Source organism: Manis javanica, chromosome 15 (assembly GCF_040802235.1).
Source record: "Manis javanica isolate MJ-LG chromosome 15, MJ_LKY, whole genome shotgun sequence".
NCBI lineage: Eukaryota > Metazoa > Chordata > Mammalia > Pholidota > Manidae > Manis > Manis javanica.
Genome location: NC_133170.1, coordinates 18,092,970 through 18,117,519, shown reverse-complemented (window position 1 = coordinate 18,117,519; position 24,550 = coordinate 18,092,970). Strand labels below are relative to the sequence as shown.

General features: G+C 35.5%; 1 protein-coding gene across 3 annotated transcripts in view; it reads right to left on the bottom strand.

Annotated features, from left to right (window-relative positions):
- Positions 1-11,527, bottom strand: part of EPS8 (EGFR pathway substrate 8, signaling adaptor) — a 173,467-nt gene extending 161,940 nt beyond the window's left edge. For 2 of the 3 annotated variants that reach the window (XM_073223223.1, XM_037023071.2), the window contains exon 1: positions 11,391-11,527. The gene's annotated coding sequence lies outside the window, so the exon portion shown is untranslated. Of the gene's footprint in view, positions 1-11,067; positions 11,087-11,390 lie in introns of those variants that run through there. The other variant, XM_037023074.2, reaches the window with a different exon arrangement.
- Between the last annotated feature and the right edge of the window lie 13,023 nt (positions 11,528-24,550).

Below are 24,550 nucleotides of genomic sequence, written 5' to 3'. Positions count from 1 at the left end.
AAGCAAATCTGTGAATTAATGCAAATCTAATTAAAATCTTTAGAGGGCTATATTCCTCAATTATTAAAAACACCCTCTTTAATATATACTATTCAGGCATATTCATTAATTCCACACCTTTACATGCATGAGTATCGTGTGAATAATGCTACAAGATTTGGCCCAATGACTAGATTTTTATTACAGAAAGAATTCCTTTTCTATTAAATTATTCAAAATGTCTAGCAAGGTCTCACAAAAGAACTAAATAAAAGAACTGACAATAAAATTAATGCTCTCTTTTGACTAAAAGGATCCTGAGATGTAAAAAAAAAAAACTAGTCGTAGTACACAGTACTGAAAATAAACAGACTATGTATCAGAAGTTCTGACAGTGTACATAAGCACATTAAAATAATGACAACTCAACCTAAAGAGAGGGTTTCTACATCAGTATTTCTAGACTAAAGAGTAGTATTTTTAAATCCCAATATACACGTGGCCATAAAACAGTTTTAGGTTTTTAAAACACACTGAAAAGAGAAATTGGACATTACCTACACACACACATATACAACTACGGACAAGCTGAGCATGCTGTTATCAGGGAAAAAATCTTTCTTCCTTCTCTATCATCACTAGTGTATCTTTCTTCAAATTTAAAAGTCAACATATTTAAAACCACCTTATACGCTCATGTCTAAAATTACCACCAACTTCAAACATCAAGATTTTTGAAGAAAATTACACAAATTGCATTCAATGCCTTTTCAAAAAAGACAAATTATACACATTTTTTTGTTACAGATATATTTTGCCACTTGTACATTTTAAACATTTTCTAGTGAAAAAAGAAACAATTACATAAAACATTACAAATATTAGAATTAGCAGAAAAAATTGTAGAGTGTTCAATGATCACCAATATTATATTTCAGACACTGGAAACATTCTATTATTGCACTAATCAATAATATGTATGTATTTCTGGAATAACAAATAATATTCTAATAGTGATAGACTAATAGGTATTACTCTAATGATGCTCATAAAGGATTTTCTAAGTGAAATGATATTCACATCAATAGCCTTCAGTAAAGGACTTGAAAAAAAACATGTTCTCCCTCTCTATTTTTCTTTTAGTTTATTTTCATTCAAGTGCAGTTGACATACAATGTTATATTAGTTTCAGGTATACAACACAGTGATTAGAATTTATACATATTATAAAATGATCACCAGAACAAATCTAATAACCACCTATCACCAAAGTTACTACATCGTCTATATGCCCTCTGCTATAATTTACATCCCCGTGACTTTTTTATTTTATAACTGGAAGTTTGTACCTGTTCATTTCCCTCACCTATTTTACCCATCCCTCACCCACTTTCCCTCTAACAACTACCAGTTTTTTCCTCTGTTTTTATGAGTCTGTTTCTGTCTTGTTTGTTCATTTGGTTTTTAGATTCTATATATAAGTGAAATCATATGGTATGTCTTTCTCTGATTTACTTCACTTAGAATAATACCCTCTAGGCTCATCATGTTGTCACAATTAGCAAGATTTCATTCTTTTTTTATGGCTAAGTAATATCCATTGTATTTCTATACCACTTCTTCTTTATTCATTCATCTTCTGATGGATTCTTGGTTTATAGTAAATAATGCTGCAATAAACAGGGGTGCATATATCTTTTTGAATTAGTGTTTTCATTTTCTTCAGATAAGTATCCAGAAGTAGAATTGCTAGATAGTATGGTATTTCTGTTTTTAATTTTTTGAGGCAACTCCATAAGGTTTCCATACTGGCTGCACCAATTTACATTCCCAAGAGCGTAGCAGGGCTCCCTTTTCTCTACATCCCCACCAACTTGTTATTTCTTGTCTTTTGATAATAGCCTTTCTGACAGGTGTGAGGTGATATCTCATTGTGGTTTTGATCTGCATTTCCCAGATGATTAGTGATGTTGAGCAACAGTGCCTGTTGGCCACCTGTATGTCTTCTTTGGAAACATAGTCTATTCACATCCTCTGGTCATTTTTAATCAGATTTTTCTTTCCATTTTTTTTTTGGTGCTGAGTTGTATGGGTTCTTAATCTATTTTGGATATTTACCCTTTATCAGGTATGTCATTTGCAAATATCTTCTCCCATTCAGTAGTTTCGCTTCTTATTTTCTTGGTTGTTTCTTTTCTGTGAAAAGGCTTTCTAGTGTGATGTAGTACCAATCGTTTATTTTTGTTTTTGTTACCCTTGTCTGAGCAGACAAATCCAAAAAAATACTGCTCAGACTGATGTCCAAGAGTTTACTGAGTATGTTTTGTTTTAGGAGTTTTATGGTCTTACAGTTAGATCTTTAATCCATTTTGAGTTTATTTTTGTATATGATATAAGAAAGTGGTCCAGTTTTCCCAACATCATTTATTAAAGAGATTGTCTTTTCCCCTTCGTATATTCTTGCCTCCTTTGTCACAGAGTAATTGACCATATTAGCGTGGGTTTATTTCCAGGCTTTCTATTCTTTTCCATTGATCTATGAGTCTGTTTTGTTTTTTTTTTCCCAGTATCATATTGTTTGGTTACTATAGCTTTATAGTAGAGTTTGAAATTTGGGAGTGTGATACCTCCAACTTTGTTCTTCTTTCTCAACAACACTGTTTTGGCTAGTTGGAATCTTTTGTGGTTCCATACAAATTATAGAATTATTTGTTCCAGTTCTGTGGAAAATGCTATTGGTATTTTGATAGGAATTGCACAGAATTTATAAACTGCTTTGGATAGTATAACCATTTTAACAAGATTAATTCTCCCATCCATGAGAACATATCTTCCCATTTATTTGTGTCATCCTCAATTTCTCTCATTAGCATATGGCTTCAGAATATAGATCTTTCTACCTCCTTGGTTAAATTTACTGCAGGGTATTTTATTCTTTTTGATGCAATTGTAAATGGGATTATTTTCTTAATTTCTCTCTCTGATAGTTCATTATTATAAATATAACAGATTTCTGTAGATAAATTTTGTATCCTGCAACTTTTTTCACTAAATTTATTTATTAATTCTAGTAGTTTTTTGTGGAGTCTAGAGGGTTTTCTACATATAGTAGCATGTCATCTGCAAATAGTGACAGTTTTACTTCTTCTTTACCAACTTGCATGCCCTTCATTTCTTTTACTTATCTAATTTCTGTGGCTAGACTTCTAGTACTATATTGACTAGAAGTGGCAGGAATAGGCATCCTGAAGGAAAAGCTTTTAGATTTTCATCATTGAGTATGATGTTAGTTATGGGTTTGTCATATAAGGCATTTACTATGTCACGGTACATTCTTTCTATACTCACTTTGTTGAGAGTTTTTACCATGAATAGATGTTGAATTTTGCCAAATGCTTTTTCTGCATCTACTGAGATGATCATGTTATTATTTATCCTTCATTTATTAATATGGTGTTACCATGCTGATTTGTGGATACTGGTCCATCCTTACACCCCAAAATAAAACCCCTTTGATCATGGTGCATGATCCCTGTAATATATTGTTGAATTTAGTTTGCTAATGCTTTGTTGATTTTTTTTTTTATGCATCCGTCTTCACCAGGGATATTGATGAATATCCCAATTTTTTCTCCTTTTTTTTTTTTTTTACAGTGTCTTTGTCTGGTTTTGGGATCAGTGTAATGCTGGCTTCATAGAATGAATCTCGAAATGCTCCCCTGCTCTTCAATTTTTTGTAACAGTTTGAGGATAGGCATTAACTCTTATATAAGTATTTGGTAGATTTCACCTGGGAAGTTGTTTGGGCCTGGACTTTTATCCCTGTCTTCAAATATAAACTTCTCTTCCTTGTATTGATCTTCATTTTTTTCTATTTTTTCTTTCATTTTTCCTCCCTATATTAAAACATAATTTTTCATCTGTAGAACTTGAACCTCTTACCAAGCACATAATCCATTCACTTCACAAATTACCTTAGCACATTTCAAGGTATCATGTTTCAAATTCTGTTCAGAAACTGTTCATGGTTCTAAAATTGTGGACAGCCTCAAAGAGGAGCACATCACACTTTTACAGGATATCACATTCTAATGTTGCTACGGTACAAAAAAATAAGCATGGTTTGAGAGAGGATCTCTGATTTCATCCAAAAACACACAAGTACTCTTTATAAATAAAATCACTTGAGTATCACAGGACTGAAAAAGAACATAAGATTTTATCTACTACATAAAGGACTATATTTATAAAGTCATATGATTAGAATAGGAGATTCATGCAATTCTTAAAAATGGGTTTGTTACCTTTATTCTCTCCCACTCCAGTGTAATGAATACTCTATTGTATTGCTACTTATAAAAATGAAAAATAACTGGTTATTCAGTTCTTTTTAATAACCCTGTACATTCTGTGAGGATGTGCAGAATTTCCCACCACTCCCATCATGCCCGCCCATTGTGCACACATCAAATGTATTCATCATTCTGCCTGGAATGCCTAGAGCCCCAATTCTTGCCTCAAAAATTTATCCTATGAAAGTCAAATGTCACATCCTTCAATAAAGACTTTTCTCCCTCCTTCAACTATACTGAGCCTCTCCCTTTACCTATGTGCTGAGATATAATTATTTCATTTAACCTAAACCTCTACTGCTTCAAGTAGGTAATATTATCATTTCCACTTCTTAGATAAGAAAACTAAAGTCTCTGATTTCAAAGCTCATTGCTTGTTTGTCTACTTAATATGTACTCCCTTTAGGTCCACACTCTAGTGAATGACTGGTTATCTCTCTTCTCTGGGTTCCCTAATGATAGAAGGCAGAAATCCTGTCTTATTTATCTTTGTATTCCCAGAGTCTGGCACAGAACAGATACTCAGCAAATGCTCATTTAATGACGAATGAATGAAATATAATAATCTTCAACTTCTACTGTGAGGAAAAGCTCAACCTCTTCTAAATATTCTAAACATACTTCTGTAAAAAGATTATAGTTTGTGCTAATTCATTAAACAAACATTTTGTTAGTATCATATGTGATGTCATGTGTTCACAGATAATTGAGATTCAGTTTCCTGCCCTCAAGAAATGTATAATTCAGTGGGTGAAAGGAATAAACAATGATGTAATGACATTACTTGTTTTATTTTTCTTAATCCCTCACAATTTCCTTTCTTTAAAGGAAGCTCATACTTTATAAACATGACCCAACACCTCATATCTCTGCATTAGTAGGATATAGATCAGTCAACAGAAAAAAAAGAAAGAAAAAAGAAATTAAGGAATCTGCATGAATCTCAAAAACATAATCTTCTGAGCCATTCTCATTTAGTTCAATAGTCATTTAAACTGTTATAAAGTGTTAAAATAACAAAATCAAGGACATACTGACATATCCTTGCAGTTTTTCTTTTATGAGAGACAGCACAGACAAGTGGAAAATGCATGGGTTTGGGAGGCAGGAAGATCAGTTTCCATCCCAACTCTGTCTTTTTCTCCTCACATGGACCATATACAAGTCACTTAATCTTTCTGAATATATTTCTTACCTGTAATATGGAAATAAGGACACATGCCTTAAAGAGCTCTTACAAGAGTGAAAAGAGATAATGTACATAACATGTGCTATCAAAGTTTTTATGTCAGATTTCTCTAGATGCTTCTTGAAGGCTATTGATTCTAACTGTAGTATAACAATATATAAATACTTCTGGCCTCAATGTCAATAACACAAAGTGTTTACCAAAAGAAAGGAAATTGAAAAAGCCCATTTGTACAAGAGGAGTAGCATGGAATGAGATTCAAGACCACACAGTTAAATCTCAAGTTTGTAGATGGTAGAGAATCTTCTTAGCATATACCTTGCAAATCCCTTATTTCAGATCCTCTTCATGAAAAAGAAAAAAAATTATTATTTCCTATGGTTATATCTAAAAGAACTGACAGATGTCACTCTGAATTGACAATTCCATATTCCACAAAGAACTATCTCTGATTTGTGAGGAGGAGGAAAGTGAATTATGTACAATGTCCAAGAACCAATCTCAGCTATCTATGTAGTATTACGTTTTCATTTCCAAGTCATTTATTAACTGCTTCTTTTCTAAGCAATTTTGCAGGACGTGTTTAAAAAAACTAAATAAAAACACTTTCCTCTTCAATTTTAAACCTAATTTATAATCTACCTCTGACTAAAAAATCACATTTACTTGGTACTGGTAAGTCCAGAAGTCCACAGGCAACAAAAAAAATCAATCTTCACAGACCTTACGCCTTTTACAAAAATTAGTTTAAAATGGATCATAGACTTAAATATAAAATGTGAAACTATTTGACTCCTTGGGGAAAAAACAGTATAAAATATAGATGGTTTGGCCATGAGTTTTTAAACATGTCACCAAAAGCCTACCCATGAAATGAATAGTTGGCCTTTGTTAAAATTAAAAACATTTGTTTTGAAAATACAGTGATTAATATAATAAAAAGGCAAGCAAGTTTGGAAAAAAATATTTCTGAAACACATATCTATAGAGTGATTGTACCAAATAGATATGAAAAATACTTAAAACTCAATAAGAAAACAGACAAACCTATATAAAAATGGGCAAAAGTTCAGAAGAGACAGCTCACCAAAGAAAATATACAGATGGAAAATAGCGTATGAAAAGAAGCTTAACACCAAACCTCATTAGGGAATGGCAAATTAAAGCAATAATGAGATATTGCTAGATACCTGCCAGAAAGCATAAAATCCAAAAAACTGACAATACCAAATGCTGACAAGAATGAGGAGTAACAGGAGCTTGCATTCATTGCGAGTAGGAATGCAAAATGGTAGAACCACTTCTAGAAAACACATTGGCAACATCTCACAAAGCTAATCATAATTCTATCAAATGATCCAGCAATCACATTCCTAAATATTACCAAACTGATCTGAAAATTTATATCTACACAAAAACTTGCCCATGAATATGCATAGTAGCTTACCAAAAAATGGAAGCAACCAGGATATCCTTCAAGAGATGAATAGATACACAAATTATGAAACATCCATATAATGCAATACTAAGTAACAGAAAAGAAAATGAGTTATCAAATCACAAGGAGACATGCATGAACCTTAAATGCATATTCCTAAGTGAAAGAAGCCAGTCTGACGAGTCTGTATGATTCCAATTAAATGCTATCTGGAAAAGGCAAAACTATAGAGACAGTAAAAAATATCAATGGTTGTCAGAGGAGGGGGTTAAGGGAGTGACAGGTGAAGCACAGGGGTTTTTTAATGAGTTGAAATTATTTTGCATGATACTTTGATACTATAATAATGGGTACATGAATTTATGCATTTGTCAAAACTCACAGTGCTTTACAGGACATGAGTAACCCTAATGTATGAAAAATTTTTAAAAATCATTTAGACAGTCAGAGGGAGCCCCAGAGAGAATGCAAATTGTAACAAAAGGATTTAATTGTATTTTAAATGTGTGCAACAATCTCACTAAAGGGGGTAAGAGGAAAAGGAGTGTAATATGTAAGATTAAAAGCAAAATGAACTACACATAAGCACTGTACTCTACTTAATAACATTGTTTCCCACTCTCTGTAAAGGGAGTACAGGCTAACAATTTTGATATACTAAACATATATAATGGAACTGAACAATTAGGTAAATGGATGGCAGATGGTAGGAGCCAGTTTTCTCCTTATGGCTAGAGTGAGTTTACAGATAAGTAAGGAGAGGAGGCCACAATGATACTAACGGTAATGGAGTAGAGTAAGAGACATTCATATGAAATCATATTTAGCTTAATACAGATGTATGTGGTTACACAAAGAAATATACACAGATAAGTATCTATACATGGGTTTTTGTACACACATGTATTTCCTGCTCTGTGAGAAAACAGGGCCTAGAAGCAATGACACCCCAGTTACAACAAGAACACCTAGCATCCAGATCTTGGCTTCTAATTCCATTTCCCAAGAAAATGAACCATATTCTTTCTTGCTGATTCTAGGACTGGGGCAGGAAATGGAAATATACAAGATGAGCCTGGAGTATCTTTTAATGCTAGAAAGTAAGAAAGTGATAAAAAAAAAACTCAAATTGATGGAGATATATCAAAGGGACACGGGAGCCAACTCAAATAGCTCCCAATAGCAAAAGCTGAAACAATTTGAGTAACAAAATAAAGCAGTATTAGATTATAACCCCTGGTATACAACATATCTTGATTCCAGTCCAATAAAAGTAAATGAGTAAATAAATGAGAAGAGACAAATTTGCCATGTCAAACAAAGAATTCTAAATAACTTATACAGATTGCCCTCAAGGAGAAGCGTAACTCTTCACTCCTTAAGTATGGGCTATGCAGTCACTTCCTGCTCAAAGGACAGCATGGAAAGAAAAAAAAGAGTGACTTATCAGTGCAGAAACCTAACAAACACTACCTCAGCTAGATGATCAAGATCAATATGAACAGTGAATAAATCATGTTGATAGTATGTAGCCTTCATTTGATGTTACAAAAACAGCACTCTATCTCTGTGATCTTCCTCCTCAAAACCCAAAATCCCAGTCCGACCGTGAAAACAAAAATTAGGCCTACTCTAACAGAGGGGCATTCTATGAAATACCCAACCAGTACTCCCAACGACTGTATAGATAATCAAAAACAAGGGAAGTCCAGCAAACTGTAATGACCAAGAGGAGCTGAAGGAGACATGACAGCTAAGTGTAATGTGCTATCTTAGATGATTTCAATAAAAACTAAGGAAATCCAAACAAAGTATGAACTTTAGTTTATAATGTACCAATACTCACTCATAAATTATACTAAATACTAAAGTAAAATGTTAATAAGAGGAAGAATTGGATATCGGGGTATATGAGAAGTCACTGTACTAACTTTCCACTTTTTCCGTAAATCTAAAACTGATTGGAAAAGAAATTAAATATTTAATATTTCTAGAAAACACTGAAGAGGTTGTTGTGAAGCACTGAAGAACTTCACACTTTCCCTGCATATATTAAACTTCAAATATTTCAACTGCTCTTTTACAGAATTTTTAAGAAAATATTTTCAATCGCTGACAGCTGCGAACAGTTGTATGCATTAATTCCCAACAGGGATGTAATGTAGCTGAAGTACTTCACTAAAATTACACTCTTCCCCCTTACAAACCATTGCAGATCCTGAAAGGTTGCAAGCTGTCATTAACTTATATTGTTTTGTGATGATCCAAATAGCTACCAAATATGTTTAATACAACTCAGAAAAGTTAACCTATATTTTATGTAAATTAAGTCAGTGCTAAAATAGTCATCCAACAAACCTCAAGCATTCTAAAGAGAGAATTGAGAAAAACTATCATCTTTTATTCTGGATACTTTATTTTCTTACACAAACCAGAGGTCAAGGGAGCTGCTACAGAGTTAAGATAGGTAAACGAAGAAAATCGGAGTCAGAGGAAGAAGAAAAAGTAGTGGGTGAATATGCGTGTAGTATAGTGTAAAAACAAGAAAGGACTTGGATTTGCAATGTATCAAACAAAAACACTGAAAGCAAAGAGTTGAAAGCCTGTGTTGTAACATATTAAAGGACTGATATCTGAAAAGTCTCACCAGAGATTAAAAATTGAAAGTAAGAAAAACTAGAAATGGAAACGAAATCTTTACATTTGGTTAGAAACAAAGCATTCAAAATTAGACATTAGATCCCTGATAGGAAACAAACTAGAATAAACCATGCTGAAGAGACATCACCTTAAATACAACTTCAAGTATTACTCCGCTATTAATAAAAGACTGATAATTACTGTAAAATGATAGTGGAAAGTGGGAGGGAAAAAAGATTACTTAAGAGAATGTATCGAATATTGTGAACAATAGTTATATCAGAATAGTAGAATTAAAAACAAGTCTTCCTTTTTTCCACTGCTGTAAAGTGAATGACTTGTGGAATTTTTTTAAGTCAATCTATGAATTGTGCACTAAAGGCATCCCATGTTTTTACTTTTGTGATACATTCTACTCCACCCTTTACTTAGAAAGTGCATTGTTTTTCAAATTGTAAGTAAAAATGTAAATCCATGACCCAAAATATTCCACACTAGCATTTTAAGAACTATAGCAATATGCCCAGAAAATTCCAATTCCAAATGGGAAATCTATACTAGGTGAGAGAGGATAACATTGACTTTAGTATCAATGACCACATGATCTAAATTACTAGGGGACACTTTCCAAATCCAAGCCCTGGTAGAGAAGAACGGTCTCCTTTCCATGGAAATAAACAGGCGTAAACACCGCAACATAGTTACTTTGTTATGTGTATATAAAGAAGTCCTCTGAGAATCCTAATTTTCTTATCTCCCAAATAAATAAGCAAACTATTCACATGCATCTGAAACCAAGTTTTATCTAAACTCTTAAGATATTAGCTATTCCTGAGTCATCTCAGGCAAGTAATGAAAACTTTTCAAAGAAAAGCAGTAATACATTTCATTGAAATATATTCTGTAAAGGCGAAGTCCAATTTCTAGCTCTCTAGACGTCCGTGGGTTTCAAATCCTAATACCACAGCGTCCTACGACCCCTAAAGACATTCCATCAGTACCATGGGTACTACTAAAGACGGATTTGAGAAACAACCCAGAGAGCTTTCCGGGCAAAGATTCTGCATACTGATAGTCTTTGCAAGAAAAGTAGAAAGAGTGAGCGTAGGAGGCGCGAGCAGGGTACACAGTGGTGGGGAAATCCACTCCAAAGGCATAAACTGACAGACACCAGAAGGCCGTCTTCCTGAAAGTGTAATGGTGAGTGAAGTGGAGCAAGCTCAGGAGAAGTCAACAGGAATTAGGAGAGTCAACAGAAATTTGTTTTGAACAACTGTTCAAAAACAAAGAGTATGCGCATAACGGGGTATGCGATGCTGGGACCTTGTCCCAAAGTGTCGATCTGACAAGACACCCCGCACCCCCAATCTGGGAGTGGGGAGGGTAGCTCTCGAAACCCCACGCCTAAAATAAACCGTGAGAATATTCGCTCTGTAGTCGCCCCACGGACCAGATAAGCGCAGGTGTACCTGCGGAAGCTCAGGTTGCCAGGAAATGTCACACGGACGCCGCATCTCTGCCCAGCCTGCCCGGAGCCCGGAGCGGGGCCGGCCGGGCTGCCGAGGGGCTGCGCCCGCTCCGCGGCGCCCACGACCCCGCGCGCCGACGCGCTCCGGCGGCAGCGCCCCCGACACCTGGCTCCCAACACCAGTTGCAAGCAGTCAAAGTGAAGGAAGGCGGACGCGGCGCCTGGCACCGCTCCATCCGAGCACACAAAGGCGGATTTTTAAAATCGAGAGAGAGTTCCAGCCGACGGACCCCCTGCGGGCGCCTTTCGCCGAGGAGCTCCTACCTTAGATCCGCCCTCGGGGCCGCGGCTCTCCGCCGAGGTGCCGCGAGCCCAGGCGAGGCAGGAGACGGCCCGGAGAGAGCCCCCGAACCGGACCGCGCCCCTCCGAGCCTCCGCGAGCCGCAGAGCCGCCGTCCGCCCGCAGCCGAAGAGCGGCGGTCTCCCGGGCGAGCACAGCGCCGGGCGCGCGCTGGGCAGGACCGCCGCGCCCGCCGCCGCCGGCCAAGTCTGGAGCTGCCCGCCCGCTCCCCGCGCGCCGCCAGAGCCGGCCGCGCGCCGCGCATGCCCAGAGCCCCCGCGGGGGGCGAGCAAGCGAGCGCGTGCGCGCCGCGCGGCCGGAGCCGGCTCCGCCCTCCGGGTCTTGCAGGCAGCCGAGCCGAGGAGTATCTGGTCGACGCCAGCGCAGGAGGCAAAATAGGCCGGCGGAGCCGAGTGAGCCAGACAGTGGCCGGGGCAAAAGAGGCAGGGCGCCGCTCCAAGTTATCAAGACCTCCATCAAAGTCCGACCCAGGGTCCGAGGCGCTCACGGGTTTCCAGAAGTGCCCTAGCAGGACCGACTAGCAGTTGCAAGAAGCGGCAAGAGGAACAGAGTGTGTGGAGAGGTTCGACCCTTGGGCAAGAGTTGATGCCCCAGGGGGAGGGAGCGATCCTGTTACAGCGCCGCAGGTCCTGGTGCACAACTAGTGGCCATTGCCCTACCGACCGTAAGCCTGCCACACCCAACCACCGCCGGCCTTCCTCGTCCTTCTCCAGCCTTCCCACCTATTTCCCTCTTTTGATACTTTTCTCTTTTTTGTCTCAACTCATGCAGTAAACTGGTGACACCCAAGGGCCTCCATTCGGTCCCTGAGAGTCTTTAAACTACTGGTCCTAGCTGCAGCCAGCAAGCCCAGACCCGCTTTGCAAACCTGTCTTGGATCCCATTTTCACAGAGCTCTTGCCAAGAGCCTGATGCGGTTTGAAGTGATGGAGGCCTTTTTCATGTAATGCCTCTTGTAACTTAACCAGCCCTCCTAATCTTTGCCTTCTCTCAGAGTAGCTCACAGAGCCACTAAAAAAGAAGTCTTCCTGTCTGTGAGCATTGTATTTTCTTACTATTAAAGCACCTCATTTGTCATGGCTATGCATCCCCAGTCCTGTTCTAACTTTTTTCATGTCAACTGACTCCCAAAAGTTAACGAAATAACTATAAAGTAAACTTGGTTGTAATATACTAGACCTGGTTGCTTTGTGAAGCAGGAAAAAAAAAATTGTCAGGGAGGGGTAAGTGAAATTTCAGACCAATGTGGAAATCAAACCATTATGCAAAAAGTTAGAACAGATTTTAAGTCCATTCCCCTCTCCGAAGTAGGAATTGTCTCTCCAATATTTCCACCACACCACCTTCCACTTGACCTTTTCCAATGCTGGAAATCTCTGTTTTATCAATATTATGTATCATCATGATTATTTATTGTATATTTACCTATATCAGAAACTTTCTAATTCTTAAAATGGGATAGGTCTTACTATACCTAGTTAGCAGGAAAAGGAAGCTCAACAGTTTCATTCCTCTTGCCAAAGGCAAAACTAATGCCAAAACTAAAATCTAGGTCTTAACTGGAAAGCCTGGATCATTTCACTTGTGAACATCAAATCACCTTCCCTCAACTTACACCACTGGAGCTGGGTCTTCCCCTAGGAACCACTTACCTGTTTATAGTGCCACCATATGCAAGTTTTTCCTTTTTGATAATCTCATTTGTTAATCATTGTGTGTGGGATGAAAACTATGTAGGATGGCATGAAAGAAAGTAGGTACATGGAGTAAATTAGGTCTCCCAGAGTGGAGTGAAGTAGCAAAACTTGAGGAACAGATAAAGTATACAGCTGGGTGTAAAACCTAGATACAGAAAAAGTAATTGTAATGGTTGAATGTAATTTCAAGAGTAAGAGTTATATCTAAACTACCCAGAAATCAAATGTATTCTTCAAACACCCCTCTCAGCTCCAATCGCCTTATCTGACATACAAATATCATACAGGGACTGCTGTATATAACTTTGTAGGAAGTCTTAAAGCCAAATAATGCAAAATGTATCTGTGGATAAATGAGGGCAAGTATACTGTAGTTTACAATATTATTATTTTAATGATCTAATTTAAAGCATATCTTGATAGACAAGTAATTTCATTTTAGCTACCACATCATTATTATTTAGCACTGCTGAAAAACAACCAATTGCACTCACTTTAGGAGGTGCTTGGGCTTGTTGCTTACCTTGTAATTGATGTTTATATTTCTTGGTATGGTTCTTTACATCCACTTGGGTGTAAAAATTCACTTTTAGTCTTTGGATGCAAAAATGCTATATTTTATTATATACCATTTAAGAAGATGTATGAAAATTTCAAATCATGAAAGTGAAAACTTATTAACAGACATTTTCCAGGGGTAATCTTTCCTTTACCTGCAAGAAATGTTATTAGACAAAAATAAATGAATGACAACACCCCTCTATCAGAAATGGACTGTTCCAGTTGGTGGAAAATCAGTTAAGGACATAGTTGAATTCAACCAGACCATCTATCAACTGAATATAATTGACATTTATCTACTATATCCAACAATAGCAGAATACACATTCTTCTCAAGTTGAAATTCATCAAGATAGACTTCATTCTGTGTCACAAAATACACCTTAATAAATTAAAGAGAAAATAAATTATATAGTGTATACTTTCAGAACACAGTGGAATTAAGCTACAAATCAGTAACAGAAGGATAACTACAAAATTCCAAAATACATGGAGATTGAACAACACACTTCTTAGTAAAACATGGATTAAAAAAGAAATGTCAAGAGAAATTTAAAAACATTTTAAAATGAAAATGAAAATACAACTTATCAAAATTTGTAAGATGCAGCAAAAGCAGTGCTTCGAGGTAAATTTATAGTATTGAATGCATATATTAAAAAGAAGAAAGATCTAAAAGCAGTAATCTAAGTTTTCACTTTAGGAAATTAGAAAAAGAAGAGAATATTAAATCCAAAATAAGCAGAAGAAAAGAAATAGTAAGAATTAGAGCAGAAATCAATGACATTGAAAAAAGGAAAACAATAAAGAAAATCTGTAAACCCAAAAGCTGCCTTTGAAAAGGTCAATACAATTAATGCTTCTAGCCAGGCTAAGTTCAAAGAGAGAGAGAGAGAGAGAGAAAGAAGACAGAGAATAATACCAGAAATGAAAGGGGAACATCACTACAGAGCTATGGACATTAACTGATTAATAAAGGAATACTATGAACAACTCTTATGTCTACAAATTTGATAACCTAGATGAAATGAACCAGTTCCTTGAGAGACACAATTTGCCAAAACACACGCAAGAAGAAATAGATCATTTGGATAGGTCTTACCTATTGAGAAATTGAATCAATAATTAAGGTGTTCCAAAACAGACGTAACAGGACCAGAAGGGCTCATTAGTGAATTCTACCAAACATTCAAGGAAGAAATTATACTTATTCTCTATAATCTCTTTCAGAGGATAGAAGCAGAGGGAATACTTCCTAACTCATTTTATGAGGCTAGCATTACCCTAATATCAAACCAAGCAAAAGTATTACAGGAAAAGAAAACTGTAAAGACATTACAAGAAGAGAGAACTCCAGACCAATATCTCTCATGAACAAAGATGGGAAAAAAAATTAATAAAATATTAGCAAATTGAATCCAACAATATCTAAAAAGAGTTATACAACATGACCAAGTGGGATTTAACCTAGGTATGCAAGGCTGGCTTAACATTCAAAAATCAATTAATGTAAGGGGAACCCTCCTACACTGTTGGTGGGAATGTAAATTGGTATAAACTCTGTAGAAAGCGGTATGGCAGTTCCTCAAGAAACTAAAAATAGACATATCGTTTGATCCAGTCATTCCATTTATAGGAATTTACCCAAAGAAAACAAAATCCCTGTTTCAAAAAGATATATGCATCCCTATGTTTATAGATACACTACTTGGAATAGCCAAGATATGGAAACAACTTAAGTGTTCATCAATTGATGAATGGATAAAGAAGATGTGGTACATATACACAATGGAATATTATTCAGCCATAAAAAGAAAAGAAATGCTGCCATTTGCAAGAACATGGATGGATCTAGAAGATACTATGTTCAGTGAATAAGCCAGGCAGAGAAAGACAAATACCATATGATTTCACTTATTTGTGAAATATAAAAACAAAGCAAAACAGAAGGAACACAATAGCAGGAGACTCATAGACACTGAGAAGTGACCAGTGGTTACAAAGGGAGAGGGGTTGGACAAATGGGAGGAGAGGGTAAGGAGGAATAAAAGGGCACAATAATTCATAATAATAAAATAAGTTGGTAACAGAGATGGTAGTACAGCATGGAGGATACAGTCAATGATTCTGTAACACCTTTCTGTGTTGATAGATAATAACTGCACTAGATGGGGTGAGGATTTAATAAATGGGTAACTTGAACCACTGTGTTGTACATTTGAAACCAATATAAGATTGTATATCAATGATACTTTAATTTTAAAAAACAATAAAAAATAAAAATTTTAAAAAGGGAATACAAACATAACAGGTAGTGATAGAAACTTTCAATTGTAAGAGCTTTAAAATTATATAAATTATCTAAACTTCTAATCTTTGTGCCTTTGGCTTTGGCCTTTAACCTTAGAATATCTTTCTCTATTCCAGTATCTGATACATATACATCTTTCATATTTTTTAAAAAATCAATTGTCATCATCACATCAACAGGCAAAAAAATAAAAAAATCACATGGTCATATCAATAGATGCATAAAAACATTCAAAAATCTCACACCCAATCATGATTAGAAACTCTCAGTAAAGAAGGAATAGAAGGGAATTCCTTCCCTTCTTGATCAAGGGAATTGATCAAAAATATCTACAAAAAACCTCCAGTTGACATCACACTTAATGGTGAGAAACTCATAGCTTTCCCACTAAGATCAAGTACAAGCAAGGGTGTCCCCTCTTACCAATCCTTTTTAGCATCACACTGGAAGATCTAACTAATGCAATAAATCAAGAAAAGGAAATAAGTATACAGACTAGGAAAGAAGAAATAAAACTGACATTGTTCACAGATGACATGATTGTCTATGTAATAAACCCAAAAGAATTGACCAAAAATACCCCTAGAACTATTAAACAATTACAGCAAGATTGCAGGATGTAAGACTAATACACAGAACTTAATTGCTTTCCTATATGCCAGCAATAAAAAGTAGAATTTGAGATTAAAAACACAATACTATTTACATTGACAACCAAATAAATTAAATACTTTGGTATAAATCTAACAAAATATGCACAAGATCTATATGAAGACAACTACAAACTGATTAACAGAATCAGAAAAGTACTAAATAAGTGAACAGGTATTTCATGTTTGAGGATAGGAAGATTCGGTATTGTCAAAATGTCAGTTTTCTCCAACTTGATTTACAGGTTCAGTGAAATTCCAATAAAAGTTCCAGAACATTATTTTGTGGATATTGACAAACTGATTTTAAAGTTGTATGGAGATGCAAAGGATCAATAATTGTCAACACAATATTGAAAGAAAACAATAAAGTTGGAGGACTGATACAAGCTGTCTTCAAGTCTTACTATAAAGCCACAGTAATCAAGACAGTGCAGTGTTGGCAAAAGAATAAAGAAATAGATCACTGGAACAAAATAGAAAGCCCAAAAATAGGCCCACATAAATACAGACAACTAATCTTTGGCAAAGGAGCAAGGGTAATACAATGGAGCAAAGAAAGTCTAGTGTTAGAACAGCTAGACATCAAATGCAAAAAATGAATCCAGACACAGACCTCATACCCTTCTTAAAAACTAATTCAAAATAGATCACAGACTTAAATGTAAAACATAAAAGTGTAAAACTCCTAGAAGATAAAATAGGAGAAAACCTAGATGACCTTGAGTATGGCAATGATGTGTTAGATACAGCATCAAAGGCATGATCCATGAAAGAAATAATTGACAACCTGGACTTCATCAAAATTAACAATTTCTGCCCTGTGAAAGCCAATGTGAAGAGAATAAGAATACAAGCCACAGACTAGAAGAAAATAGTCTTTGCAAAAGACATATGATAAAGGACTGTTATCCAAAATATACAAAGAACTCTTAAAACTCAACAATAAGAAAACAGTTTCATTAAAAAGTGAGCCAAAGACCTTAACAGATACCTCACTAAAGAACATACACAGATGCTAAAGAAGAATATGAAAAGATGCTGCAAATCATATGTCATTAGAGAAACACAAATTAAAAGAATATTGTGAAACCACTGCATACCTATTAAAATAGTCATAATCTAAAACACTGACAACATTAAATGCTGATAGAGGTGCAAGGTAGGAACTCTCACACATTGCTTGTGGGAATGCAAAATGGTAAGGCCACAGTGGAAGAATATTGGTGGTTTCTTACAAACTAAACATATTCATACCATAAAATCCAGCAACTGTACTCCTTGATATTTACCCTAAGGAGATTAACACTCATGTCAACACAAAAACCTACACATGAATGTTTATAGCAACTCTGTTCATCACTTGGAAGCAACCAAGAGGTCCTGCAAATAAGTTAATAGATAAACAAACTGTAGTATATACAGACAATGGAATATTACTCAGGGCTAAAAAGAAATGAGTTATCAAGCCATGAAAAGACAGGAGGAAATCTTATATGCATATTACTAAGTGAACAAAGCCAATATAAAAAACTACATATTGTATGATTCCAATTATTTAACATCCTGGGAAGGAAAAAATTATGGACACAGTAAAAAGATCAGTGTTTGCCAGGGTCAGGTATGGGAATGAGTAGGCAGGCAATGAGGATTTTTAGGCAGTGAAAGTACTCTGTATGATACTATAATGATACATACATATCATTATGCATTTGTCCAAACCCATACTGTTCAACACCAAGGATGAACCCTAAGATAAAGTATGGAATTGGGTGACTATGATGTGTCAATGTAGGTTCATCAATTGTAGCAAGTGGACCACTTTGAGGGGGGATGTTGATAATGGGGGAGGTTATGAATGTGTGGGGACAAGGACTACATGGGAAATCTCTGTACCTTTAAATTTTGCTGTTAATCTAGAACAGCTCTAAAAAACATTGAAGTCTTAATTAGATGTAAATGAATAAATAATAAGTGAATATACAGCACTGCTTATGCATGGATTAAATCTTTTTCTTTTCTCTTTTCTTTTTTTTACTAATAACGAATTCATTTTCTATAAAGGAAAGAAAGCTCAAGTGTTGTTTGGGTAAAAAGCATTCAAAAGGAAGACCTTGAATTTTTTAATTTGGTGAATGTAAAGTGGTCATTCATTCAACAAATACTTTTGGAGTCAACTAATAATTATAATTTAAAACAATAATTTAGTTGAGTCCAAAATTACAGTTGAAATAAGAGGACAAATCAAGGGAGTGAGGAAAATTGAGAATAGAGACCATATGAGACACATAAAAAATTAATGAAAATTTAAAGAAAACGGAGGAAAGAAAATTAAAAATACAGGACACTGAGAGCTTCGTCAGGCAAGGAGCTCTTTGTCTTACACCATATAGTTTTATATTTGTAGATGGTATGTATGCATGTTTATTTAAGCTTCAGAGAGAAACGTGAATTAGATCATCTGGAGACTTCCCCAACTATAAAACAACTGGATTCTGCACAGAACATACTTTGATATGCATGGCTAGACTCTCAGGAAGTGAAGAAAATCTCTTGAGTCCAACATAGAAAGGGAACAAAATAAAATCACTGAAATAGGTCGAGTGGGCAGTAATCTTTTAAGTACGCCTTACACCAGCTGCAAGCTGATCTTTCAACTCCTACCTGTTAGCTTACCACACTGAAGGGAAATCAGAGTAGTCTCAGGTCCTTCGGCCCCTGGCTCCTAAGACAGGTATATACAAATATTCTCCGGAGAAAAATAGCTTCAAGTTAGTGTCCCAGAATTTCCCACAAATTAACATCAACGAAATAGGAATTCATGACCAAAGATCACAAGACATATAAGAAAATTAATAACCATGAATAAGAATCAGCAGAATAAATGAATATATTTAGATTTATAAGGCAAGAAAAACTATGATCTAGCTGTTTAAAGAAATAAAAAATTAAATCATAAATGAAAGACTACCTAAAATGACTAGGTAGACATAAAAAAAAATCCATCAAGAAGTTTTGGAAAGGGAAACATGTAATTGTTGAACTCTGAAACTCAATGGGTTAGACGAAGCTAAAGGGAAAAATGTAAGCAGCACAGAGGGGAAAAAAGGGAAAATAGCAAAGATGAAGAGACATGGAAGATAGAATGTGAAGATTAACAGTTATCTAATCAGAATCCTAGAATGAGAAACCAGAAAGAGCAGAGGCAAGGGGTGAAAAGGCTAAAAATCTTAGATTAGATTATGAATTATAGCTGATAAAATTTCAAGATAAATATAATTCATAAATCCACCAAGAAAGGAAGTAGTGGCATATAACTATAGTAAGAGAATACCCCAAAATAAAGTTAAATGGGGAAAGTGCAACACATACATGTATCAAATAAGATACATGAAAAGAAAAACAAACCAAGGTACATTATAGTAAAATCATAAAGCATCAGGAATAAAGGTCATATTAAAAGCCTTGAGCAAAAAAAGAAATGTACCTACAAAGGAAATACAAGTAGACCAAAGAATTTTCAACAGGAATAATGGCAGCCAGAATACAGCAGGGTATGTTCTAAATGCTGAAAGAAATAAAATAACTGTCGACCTATATTTTTGTGCCCAGAAACATTATAGTTCCAGAACAGAAATGGAATGAAGACCTTTTTAGACAAAAACTTTCCTTTTTACCCCTTTTTACATAGACTTTTAAAGCATTCTTTTAGATGAAAGCAGTGACCCAATAAGAAATAATGAGATGCAAGAAAAAATGGTGAGCAAATAAGCAATAAACATTTGGGGTAATGTAAAGAAACTTGGTCAGTAAATAATAACAATAACAGTAAGTATAACAATAATAACGGCAATAATAATATCAAAATTAAAAAAATTAAAATATTGGAGAATAACATATAAATCAGGAGGAGAATGAGCAGAGTTGAATTGTTGTCAAGTTCGTGTACTGTTTTATGGGGCTTAAGATACTAATTTTAAATTTCCTTAAGAAAAATATCCACAATAAGAGTCAAGAGAAACTACCAGTATGACATTCATGATGTCTAAATGCTTTATATGTATCAACTCATTTAAATTCTCATGACAATCTTCTTACAATCTCCATTTTGCGAGTGAGGGGAAAAGAAAACCAGACAGTGCAAAATCCTGAGCTAGAAGTCATCCAACCAGTGTGTGATGAAGCTGGGAACTCAACTCAAACAGGCTGGCTCCAGAGAACATGTTTCAGATGGTTATGTTCTTCAGTATCTTAAAGACTCTGAAAGAGTAGGCCTGGAATGTAGAAATCCCAAATCAGGCAAAAAAGGAAAGGCAGTAAGAAATAGACATAACAGTCCATCCATCTCTCTATTCTGTGCAAAGAAAAAGAAATATGAGGAAGAAGTCTAGAAAAGGGGGTCAAATAGAAGAAAGTAAAGACTGCAGGGAAAAACATCCAACTACATAAGTAATCACAACATAAATGGACTAAACTCCCCACTTAAAACAGAGTCAAAGCAGCTTTGAAGAGTATAGCTATGTGCTATTTACAAACATAAGAACATGGAAAACATGAGGTATATCAGTTATAAAGCAATAAAAAGAAGATTGACATAGTATAACTACATCACACACAATGGACTTTAGGATAAAAAGGCATTGTTGGGATAGAAAGAGAGTCACCACATAATGATGAAATCTACAAGGAGAAATAGATAAACCCACCATTATACTGGGAATATTTCAATACCTTCTCACCTATTGATTAATTATTGATAACTCCATGTATATAAATAGAGATATATAGATAGACAACATTTAGAGATTACGCTGTTGGCATACAGCAATTCGAGAGTACACATTCTCTTCAAGCCCATAAGAAATATTTACATAAATTAACCACATACCTAAAATATTTCAAAGTATTTGTATTATCTGGACCAGGGATTGAAAAAATTTTTCTGTAAAGAGCCAAATAGTAAATATATTAGCTTTGCAGTAATACATTATTAGTCTCTGTTGCATGTACTCTACCACCATAGTGTGAAGGCAGCTACTGGCAATAAGCTTATGCTCTTCAATTATCTTTTCCTCCTGCAGGAGCAATGATAGTAGTTAGGCAAATGGTCATGGCTGTATTTCAATAAAACTTTATTTAGGCACGCTGAATTTGAATTTTATGTAATTTTCACATGCTTTAAAACATTATCCTTCTCTGTGTTTTTGAAACATTTAGAATATGCCAACTATTGTTAGCTCACCAGCTGTAGAAAAATAGGTAGCAGGGTGGGTTTGTTGGCCCTTCATCTATAGCCCTTGTAACCTCTTGTTCACAAGGCAATAGATTTAGAAATCAATAATAGAATAATTTTTGAAAGATTTAAATTTAACTTAGAACTTAAATGAGTGCTTTTTAATTTCTAAAGATTAACTTAAATAAGTGGGATGTAAAATTTGACTTCCAAATAACACATGGATCAAAAAAGAAGTCATGAATGAAAATTTAAAAATAAGTAGAATTGAAAGAGAAATTTTAGTATACTCAGATAATGAAATATTCTATAGCAGTGAACATGAGGAAACAACAGCTATGTTCAGCAGCATAGATAATGCTTAGAAACATAAAGTTGAATGAAGGTCACAGAAGATTATGTACAATAAATTAATTGCCCTTTTTACAAAGCTCAAAAGAAAGCAAAACTAAATGATATATTATTTAGGAACACATATTTGTTAAAAACTAGTATAAAAACACCAGAATGATCTATGGTTAAAAGAACATATGGGATGTGAACAGATCCCAGAAATGGGCTGCTTTAATTTGTCTGATGGTTCAAGTACAGTTGGACAATATCCATCATATCATAGATAAATTTTCACAAATGCCTAGGGTGCCTAAATGGTTTTCTTGGCTTCACTGGAGATGGCTGGTAATTATAGATTTGCTTTGTTTATGTCACCATATTCCTATTATGTTAATATGTGTATGCAAATTAGTTAGTAGTTTAAAACCTATACATACTTAAGGTACTATACAAGAAGATATGTCAAAGAAATAATCAATCCTCCCAAGTTTCCCTCATATGCTACATCTATAGCTTTTCTTCTTCCTTCCTAATTACAACCCTTAAATAGAATTCGTGCCTCATATCGAATTTACCGAGTATCATAATTCCTCCAGGTGGTAAAGATACCTCGAGACAAGTGCTGGGCATAGAAGCCACAAGGCATAAATCTGCAAAGAAGTAAAAAGCTAACCTTTGCAAACAATATGGCTTCTCTCTCACTTACCAACTTTACATTTCCCTGTATGGCCCCAGAAGATGACTGGTTAGCCAGAGACGGGTAAGATTCCTCAAGGGAGGAACAACCTAAGACAGGCACAGTCGCAGGGGGGCCATCAGGTGAGAATTTGGGGATCAACAGAGGTGAGGCTCAGAACCTCACCCCCCCTGCTTTGAGAGAAATCTTCTGCATCCGTGGATGTCTTGCTGCCCTTGTCTAGCCTGGATTAAAACTTAGTCCATAGGCACACACCTGATCATCTGATCATCTACATTTGCCCTCTTACAGCACCAAACTATGTTTTCTACCTTTATCTTGCATCTACCTACCACTTCAGCATTTTATTAAAAATAAAAATAATAATAATAATAGGAGAAATGTGGGATCAACATATAAATCAAGTACAAAAATCAAACGAATATTCATATTTGACCTGTTTGTTTATAGGTCATATTGCATGATCAAAACCGAAAGTTTCTGTGATGACTGCCCTTGTACTGTTCACCATGTAAGAATTTATTCACTATGTAAGAATTCGTTCACCATGTAAGAACTTGTTCGTTATGCTTCAGAAGATTGGAGACTGACGAGAATTAGGCTTGAGATGGATTAATGATTGTACATTGAGCGTTGACCCCCCTATACTGAATTTTATTGCTGTTAACAACCATTTGATCAATAAATATGAGAGATGCCCTCTCAAAAAAAAAAAAAAAAAAAAAAAAAACACCAGAATGTTTATCATAAAATTCGGGATAAGGGGCAGCTCTGAGGGTCAGAAAGAGGGATGGAACAACGAAGCTAGCACAGATAAATTGCAGTAGTATTGCAAGGTGAGTCATAGGCGTTCACCTGAGTTACTATCCTTGATTTTTCAGAAGGAAAAGACTGTTGAATTGTATACAGCAGGGAGGACTAACTGCAGGGAGATAGCTCTGGCTGTGGAAAAGCAGAAAGAGATGAGACAGAATGACAGAGGAACAAAGCTGTGCTCCAGTGTGTGGTAAAAGTGATCAATTACTGTTCACTTATTTACCTGGATACAGGTCATCAGAATACCTCATTGTCTATTACCACTGACCTTTTGAACAACTGATGAGCTTTGTAGATAAAACAATTCTTTCTGAGCAGGACCACAGATATTCTGTTCCTAATTTTAAATGTGAAAGTTTATTTTTTGAACAAAACAGCAGTAGACTCAGAGATACTGAGAAATGACTGGTGGCTACCATGCAGGAACGGCTGGGGTGGGTGGGTGAGAAGGAGGATAAAGGGGTACAAAATTCTCAGTCATAATATAAGCTGATCATGGGTACAGTGGTGCAGCACAGAGAATAGAGCTAATGATTCTGTAGCATCTTCCTATGTTGACAGATAGTAACTGCACTAGTGGGGGGTGAGGATTTAATAACGCAGGTAGCTCCTGAACCACTGTGTTGTATATTTAAAATCAATATATGATTGTGTATAAACTATACTTCAATAAAGAAAAAGTTTGCTTTTACAAGAAGGTTTTATTTCCTCCAGAGATTCTAATACTTCTGTACAGTTGGGGGAAATTTAATTTTTGAATCTGAGTTATTGATCCATTTACTAGTAACACCTGAATATTCTTTAAATTGGAAGAGACATCGTGTT